The following is a 9,018-nucleotide window of genomic DNA, read 5'->3' as shown; positions in this document are numbered from 1 at the left end:
AAAATTATACACTATTTACTTATGACAAAAGACACAAAAATCTTTTGAAAATCAGCAAATCAAAACCAAATGTGCATTATACTGATAATATAAAGATAAGCAAGAGATTCTAACCCAAAAATGCAAAAATAGGTTAACTATTTTTCTAAGCATTCCTGGCAGGTTTCAGACTAGAAAAAGGGATCTCAGGTGTGGTTACTATAAGGTTATTTTAAAGCCATGACTTATTTTTCCTAGGATGCAGAAACTTATCAGAGGTTAGGTGTCCATCCAGAGAAGAGGTAGATTCATCGTATTTCAGAAAGGTTCCTATGGGGGGGGCAGGGATCACAGCTGCCAGGGACCCTACTAGCAGCACTTAGAATCCCCCATATATGGAAGCCTAAACCTTGCTGCACCTGCCCTTATAGATTGGGGAATTATGTTACCACTCAAGAAAAGTTTAAAAAGTAATGAACACTAATTTTATGTGTGTCCTTTAAGGGAATGTTTACAGGAATCATCTCCTCTGTCTTCTTGAACCAAACTCCATGTCAATTAGGCAACATTTTCATTCAGGGTTAGAAAGCAGAATAGTGCCCATCAATCTTTTTTTTTTCCCCATGAATCTTTAAATAATATTTCCACCTTCAGCTTCTTTCATTCTTGAAAGACTATTTCCTTTCAATTATGTTAATAAAATTAACACAAAATTAATATTTATTTAAGTTATTTAACAAATATATAACTGTCTATTACACACTAGGAATTTCACTGGCGGAAAAGGGGGCAAACCAGGAAGACACAGTACCTGCCTGTAGAGGGGACAATTCTAGAGTAGAAGCTTAAGAAAAGTGTTTTTCCCTGGAAGGAGAGACTGAGCCATAAGCTTATTTACTAGTGCCTTATTAAGGGTTGTAATTTCAGGGAAGCAGGAGAGAGGAAAAGGGGAAATGATTTAGACAAGATAGGCAAGTCAGTATAATAGTGTTTTACCAAGCCGGTCACCATTTTGTAACAAGTGTGACTGCATGTTACCATCATGGTACCATCTTGTCATTTTAGAAAGCCTACCCAGAGAAAGGAGAGGGGGAGGAGAATTTATGTGCTAGCTTCCATATCCTGTTAAAAAATAAAGGTTGTTTCATTAGGAGTTAACTGGTCCTGCTTCTGCATTGCCCCTGTATGAGCACCAAGTAGATTCTGTAGGATCTTATGACCCAGCGTCAACAAGAAAAACTAGAGGTGGGAAGTAAGAGAAAAGTCCTTTTGGACAAGGACTGTCTGCTAGTGCACACATGACCTTGATCATGCTCCACACAGAGAAGCTGCCACAGCAGTGACTGGAATGAAACAAGCAAAGTTCTAGAGGACAGTTGAAGATGAGAGGACCCAAAATGGTGTATCCCAAGAGTTAGATCTATTGCATATGCATGTGCACCATGCATAACTACCCATGCCCCATTATATCTAGCTCCTCTAACACAAAATAGCTATAATAGAAATCCTGAGAACAGTTGGATAAATATGAATATGAAGTGAGTACTATAGTTATGTAGGAGAATGTCCTTACGCTTAGGAGATACGTATTGGAGTACAGGTACACTGTCCTCGTGTGTTTATCAGGTGTATATGTAAGATATAGTTTATATATATAAACACACTCATACATCTATTCATGTGTGCATTTAAAACAAATATGGCGGGGTGCCTGGGTGGCTCAGTCGGTTAAGTGTCTGCCTTCGGCTCAGGTCATGATCCCAGGGTCCTGGGATTGAGCCCCACATCAGCCTCCCTGCTCAGTGGGGAGTCTGCTTCTCCCTCTCCATCTATGTGCTTGCTCTCTCTCTCTCTCAAATAAATAAATAAATCTTTTAAAAAAAACAAATTTGGCAAAATAATAATATGTAATCTAGGTGGTGGGTTTACAGATATTCATTGTACTATTTCAATGTTTATGCATATTTAAAATGTTTTATGGAGTTGAAAAAATTGTCCTACCACTCAGTCAACTTCGCTTTCAGACTTGTTTATCTGAAAATTAATGACACTATTTTTATTTTTTTTAAGATTTTATTTATTTATTCATAAGAGACAGAGAGAGAGAGAAGCAGAGGGAGAAGCAGGCTCCCCACTGAGCAGGGAGCCCGATGCGGGACTCGATCCCAGGACTCTGGCATCACGACCTGAGCCGAAGGCAGACGCTTAACAATCTGAGCCACCCAGGTGCCCGAATGACACTATTTTTAGAGACAGATGCCATTGAAGTCAACTTGTGAGGAAAGCCAGTACTCAGTTATCTACTGTTATCCTATCCCTGAAGCCATGTCCTTTTTGTATGGTTCCAAACATGTAATTCATCACTAGATTCTGGGGCTCTATACTTAGCACTTGATTTGGAAAGGCTCATATTAATAGGGTCGGGGAAAGTATACTGTAACAAGTATCAACACTCTGTATTACTGTATAACAAATTACCCCATATAAATTTAAGATTTATTCTGAATTGAAATCAGGATCTTCAAGAGGTATGAGCACCCCTATGTTCATTGCAGCACTATTCACAATAGTAAAGATATGGAAACAACCCAAGTGTCCATCAACAGATGAATGGAAGAAGAAAATATGTATATACATAGAATGGAATATTATTCTGCCTTAAAAAGAAGGAAATACTACCATTTGTGATAACATGGATCAACCTAAAGAACATTATGCTAAGTGAAATAAGAGAGGCGCAGAAGGAGAAATACTGCATGATTCCACTTATGTGAGGTATCTAAAATAGGCAAACTCATAGAAGCAGAGAATAGAATGGTGGTTGCCAGGGTCTGGGGGGAGGATAAATGGAGAACTAGTGCCGGATGGATATAAAGTTTCAGTTATAAATGATGAAAAAGCTCTAGAAATCTGTTGTACAATATAGGAATCAGTTAACAACAAGGTATACTTCCCTTTAACATATGTTAAGAGAACAGTTATGTTAAATGTTCTTTACCACACAAACACACACATACAGGGAAATTTCTGGAGGTGATGGATATGTTTAGATATCTTTAGTGATGATGGTATCACAGGTATATGTACATGTCCAAACTGAAGAAAATGTATACATTAAATATATGCAAATGTTTGTACATCAATTATAGCTCAATGAAGCTTAAAAAATGTGGGTTTAGTAGCTTAAAACAAACATTTATCACATCATAGCTTCTCTGGTCAGAAATCTGGGCATGACTGAGCTGGATGGTCTGCAGTCAAGGTGTTATCCAGGCCTTAGTCATCTCAAGGCTCAACTAAGGGATGATCTATTTCCAAGCTCACTCACCTAGCTTAGCCTCAGGTCCTCTCTGGCTGCTTGCTGGAGACATCAGTTTCTTGCCACATGGACATCTCCATAGGGCTTTCACAACATGGAAGTTTGTCTTGATTCCCCAAAAATGAGGGCTCTGAGAGGGAGAAAGTGAGAAGATCAGAAAGATGGAAATCAGTCTTTTGGTGACTTTACTTTGTAAGTGACATTTCAATGCTTTTGGCACATTCTATTTGTTAGAAATATCACTAGGTGAACTCTCAAGGGGAAGTAATTACACAAGAGCATGAATACCAGGGGAGTAGGGATCACTGGGGCCCATTTTAGAGGCTGCCTTTCACATCCTCCTGCTTAAACCCTCATGTTCATGATCAGATCTAGAACCAACTCAGAATAAAGACACACAACCAATATTAGTTAACTTTTTTTTTTTTTAGTAGGCTTTACACCCAGCATGGAGCCCACTGTGGGGCTTGAACTTGTGACCCTGAGATCAAGACCTGAGCTGAGATCAAGAGTCAGACGCTTAACTGACTGAGCCACCCAGGCACTTCTTTATTAGCTTTTAATTAACTTTTCCTACTCCTAAAAAAAAAGTATCTTTTAATATAGCAAAAGAAGAAGAAAATGGAAGCATATGGTGCCACATACTAAGAGCTCCTACTGGAATTGTGCCCAGGGCAGCTGAGAGGGCAGTCTTGTGGGCCTTGTTTTCAGCCTGCCAGTTTGTAATCCCAGTCGAGTCTACTTTCTATGGCTATTCCTGTTATCAACTGTCTTGGACTCTGAGAGTTTTTCATGCCAAAAGTTTATCATGGAATATGCTCAGGACGAACATCTGGTGTGAATTGTGCAGAGAGAGGAGGTGAATTACAACACAGTTTAATCGGACTTCTCAGCTGATCCTATGGGGGACTTCAGAGCGGAGATGGCCCTGTACACTTGTCCTGAATTGGGCAAGGGGGACAAATCCTTACACCTAGGATCAACCAGACAATGGATAGTCATTGCATTAGGAGGGTGCATAATTTAGGGTGATGCAACATCCTCTGGGGTTGAAGGTAATTTCTGGAAAGGAATGCTATGAGCCCTCAGTAGTCAACACTCCCAGCTACTGAGTGAAATGCTTCATACCTGAAGAGGGATCTGTGTGGTGTTCTGCAGCCTAGAACTAGGGAATGTTCATAACTGATTAGTCTTATGAGGGGACTTGGAAGTGGGTGAGGAAATAAACCTTGAAAATTTTCCTGGCTGGAGAATGGACTCTCTCACTGTTGCTCTCGTGCTTAATATCATATTTCTTCTTGGCTAAGAAATCATGAAACAGATATCATAAAAGTGAACACAGTGTTTAAAGATAATATTAAGACCAAAGAAATAGACAAAAATCTCAGAGAAACAATGTAAACAGACATCATAACAAAAATACATTCACCTCAATTTTGATTGTTACTTTTCAGATACAAATAAATGAGATGTAACTATTAGAATAAAATATGAGAAATGCATAAATTTGGAAAATAAAATTAAAAAATTTCTTTTGTATTTATTGGTTAACTTTCTTATTTTAAATTTAAATTCAATTATCCAACATATGGTACATCAGTAATTTCAGATGTAGTGTTCAATAATTCATCAGCTGTATATAACACCCAGTGCTCATCACATCATGTGCTCTCCATAATGCCCATCACTCAGCTGCCCCATGCCCCCACCCACCTCCCCTTCCGCAACTCTGTTTGTTCTCCAGAGTCAAAAGTCCCTCATGGTTTGTCTCCCTCTCTGATTTCTTCCCATTCAGTTTTCCCTCCCTTCCCTTATGATCTTCTGCACTATGATATTCCTCAATGAGTGAAACCATATAATTGTCTTTCTCTGACTGATTTATTTCACTTAGCATAAGAGCCTCCAGTTCTATCCATGTCGATGTAAATGGTAGGTATTCATCCTTTCTGATGGCTGAGTATTATTCCATTGTATATATAAACCACATCTTCTTTATCCATTTATCTGTTGAAGGGCATCTGAGCTCCTTCCACAGTTTGGCTATTGTGGACATTGCCGCTATCCAGGTGCCCCTTCTTTTCACTACATCTGTATCTTTGGGGTAAGTACCCAGTAGTGCAATTGCTGGGTCATAGGGTAGCTCTGTTCTTAATTTTTTGAGCAACTTCCATACTGTTTTACAGAGTGGCTATACCTTGCATTCCCACCAACAGCGTAACAGGGTTCCTCTTTCTCCACATCCCTGCCAACATTTCTTGTTCCATGTTTTGTTAATTTTAGCCATTCTGACTGGAGTCAAGTCATTTGTCATTGTGGTTTTGATTTGTATTTCCTTGATGCCAAGTGATGTTGAGCATTTCTTCATGTGTCTGTTGGCCATTTGGATGTCTTCTTTGGAGAAATGTCTGTTCAAGTCTTCTGCCTATTTCTTGACTGGACTGTTTGTTTTTTGGGTGTTGAGTTTGAGAAGTTCTTTATAGATCTTGGATACCAGCCCTTTATCTGATATGTCATTTGCAAATATCTTCTCCCATTCTGTAGGTTGCCTTTTAGTTTTGTTGACTGTTTCCTTTGTTGCGCAGACTTTTTATCTTGATGAAGTCCCAATAGTTCATTTTTGCTTTTGTTTCCTTGCCTTTAGAAACGTCTCTAGCAAGAAGTTGCTGCAGCTGAGGTTGAAGAGGTTGCTGCCTGTGTTCTCCCTTAGGATTTTGATGGATTACTGTTTCACATTTAGGTCTTTCATCCATTTTGAGTTTATCTTTGTGTATGGTGTAAGAGAATGGTCCAGTTTCATTCTTGTGCATGTGGCTGTCCAATTTCCCAGCCATTTGTTGAAGAGACTTTTTTCCATTGGATATTCTTTCCTGCTTTGTTGAAGATTAGTTGACCATTAATTAACAGAACAGAACAGAGAACCCAGAAATGGAACCTCAACTCTATGGTCAACTATTGGTTAACTTTCTAGCAATGGAAACCTTAGGGAAGGATCCATGTAGAGAGTTGGAAATAATAGATTCTCATAGCAGGAGCCAAAGACCTTTAGTAATTGATGTCTCTATCTGCATCCTGACCTCAAGAGACTTATTAAACTGATCCAACTCTAAGGAGGATTATTTTGCTGTTTGGAAAATTCTTCATTTTCTACACAAAGGTACAGTTTTGTGAAGAAACAATTGAAATCCTGTAGGCTCTTCATTAGGTGGTATTGTGGCTGGTTCCTCAGGGCACAAACTGAAATTCTTCCCTTGGAAGATATAACATGGTCCTAATGAACACTATCTCAAGCAAAAAAGGCTGTTTGATTGAAATGGGATTGTGTATCAATACTTACTTGCCTCCATACATATATGCACACACAAACACTCCTGCACATATACACCTGACATTTGCCCTTATGCCTAGGTTGCATGTCCAAATAAAGCTTTGGCCTAATGAATTGTAGACAAAATTCCCTAGTTCCTCCAACATAACTTTTGAGGTTTCAATGCCTGCTGTCAGTGAAGATTCCCACTACTGCCTAAAATCCATCCACCTGTTGACTAAATCCTCTCTTCCTTTCACGTTCTACTTTCTTGTCTAATAATGTGTCCTAAGCCAGTTAAGTGTCAGATTTTTATTTTTAAAAAGACTATAGAATAATATTCCATTGTATATATACCACATCTTTATCCATTCATCTACTGATAGACACTTGGGCTGTTTCCATAGTTTGGCTATTGTAAATAATGGTATAATAAACATAGGGGTTCATAGAACTTTTTGAATTAATGATTTCATTTTCTTTAAATATCCAGTAGTGTGGTATTACTGGATGATATGGCAATTCTATTTTTAATATTTTGAGGAAACTCCATACTATTTTTCACAGTGGCTGTACCAGTTTGCATTCCCACCAACACTGCACAGGTGTTCCTTTTTCCCCACATCCTCACCAACACCTGTTATTTCTTGTGTTTTTGATTGTAGTCATTTTTTAAATTATCAGCTAGAGCATTAGCCTCTAAATTCTCCTTCCTGGCTGCAGTCTGGGACTTAATGCCATTACCTTGATGTGATTTTTATTTTATTTTTTTATGTTTTAAAGATTTTATTTATTTATTTGAGAATGAGAGTGAGCACAAAGGGAGAGTGAGAGGGAGAAGCAGACTTCCCGCTGAGCAGAGAGCCCGAACGTGGGACTTGATCCCAGTCACCCACCCAGGCGCCCCTGATGTGATTTTTAAAAAGAAATGGTCCATACCAGAGCTTCTCAAATGTTAACATGCATGTAAATCACCTGGAAGGTCTTGTTAAAAATGCAAACTCTGATTAAATGAGTCTGAAGTGAGGGTGCCTGGGTGGCTCAGTTGGTTAAGCATCTGTCTTTGACTCAGGTCATGATCCTGGAGTCCCAGGATTGAATCCCATGTTGGGCTCCCTGCTCAGTGGGGGGTCTGCTTCTCCCTCTGCCCCTCACCCGGCTCTCATGCTCTCTTTCAAATAAACAAAATCTTAAAAAAATAAAATTAAAAAAAGTAAATGAGTCGGAAGTGAAAGACAAAATTCTGCATTTTTAACAAGCTCCCAGGTGATACTTGTACTACTGGTCTAAGGATCATACTTTGAATAGCAAGAGTTTAATAGACCCTTATCATTTCTTACAGACTCTTCTACCTGGAAATTTTAAAACTCTTTATTAAACAACTCTGGGTGGAAAGGAAGAACTAAACAAATGTAGAATTTCAAAAAATGGTATACACTGAAGATACTTCACATTAGAATATATGTAACAAAATAAAAGCAGAAGTCAAAGAAAAAAAACTTTACTTATTTTTTTAATTTTTATTTTCTTTAGACACAGAGAGTAAGACAGAGGGAAAGAGATAGGGGCAGAGGGAGAGGGAGAGAATCTTAAGCAGGCTCCACACCCAGCATGGAGCCCAACACAGGGCTCAATCTCACCACCCTGAGATCATGACCTGAGGCGAAATCAAGAGTCAGATGCTTAATCAACTGAGCCACTAGATGCCCCAAATACCTATTTTAATAAAATAAGAAATAAAACTAAATTTACAAGGTTCGAACAAATTAAGCTAAAATAAAGCAAAAAGAATAAAGATTAGTGAATAAGTAAATACCATATATAATTTTAAAACAATGAATAAATATAAAAATTCTGGTTATTTAATATAATAAACACAGCAGAATAAACTAGCTGAGATAGGGACACTGAAGGACTCCATAAAAAAATCTGCGTTTTGCTCCTTTTCCTGCCTGTTCTTGCTAGGACCTGCACCCCTACTTTACACATACAAGTAATGCATGTCCTCCTTGTAAGGGACAAAGAGTTAATGATTTCTTTGGAATCTTCCAGCACAATTGATAACATCTAAGAAATGACCATCACATGCATATTCCAGACCATTGGCACTAGACATCTTGATGTTCAGACCCCCTGGCTCCAAGGAACTAAATGACTTATGAAAGACACCTGGACCTTTGTCCCTGTTCTAACTGGTTTCTGGATGCCTGAGAGGACACATACAGCAGACCACCATCTTCAATAAAAACCCCAGACCCCAAGCAAAGATGAGACTTTTTCCTTTCTGAATCTCTCAGGTGCTCTGTGTCTACACTCTCTCTGTATCTTCAGTAAACTGTGCTTTCACTCCCTCTGGGCTCATGTTTGATTTCTACCCTGTGTGTAGCCAAGGATTCTCTTGGCAGGTTCTGTGGGA

This window comes from Callorhinus ursinus, unplaced genomic scaffold (genome assembly GCF_003265705.2).
Source record: "Callorhinus ursinus isolate GAN/ISIS: 27379988/994484 unplaced genomic scaffold, GSC_fseal_2.0 scaffold35, whole genome shotgun sequence".
Lineage (NCBI taxonomy): Eukaryota > Metazoa > Chordata > Mammalia > Carnivora > Otariidae > Callorhinus > Callorhinus ursinus.
The sequence above is the reverse complement of the archived record's forward strand: the minus strand, read 5'-3'. Positions refer to the sequence as shown.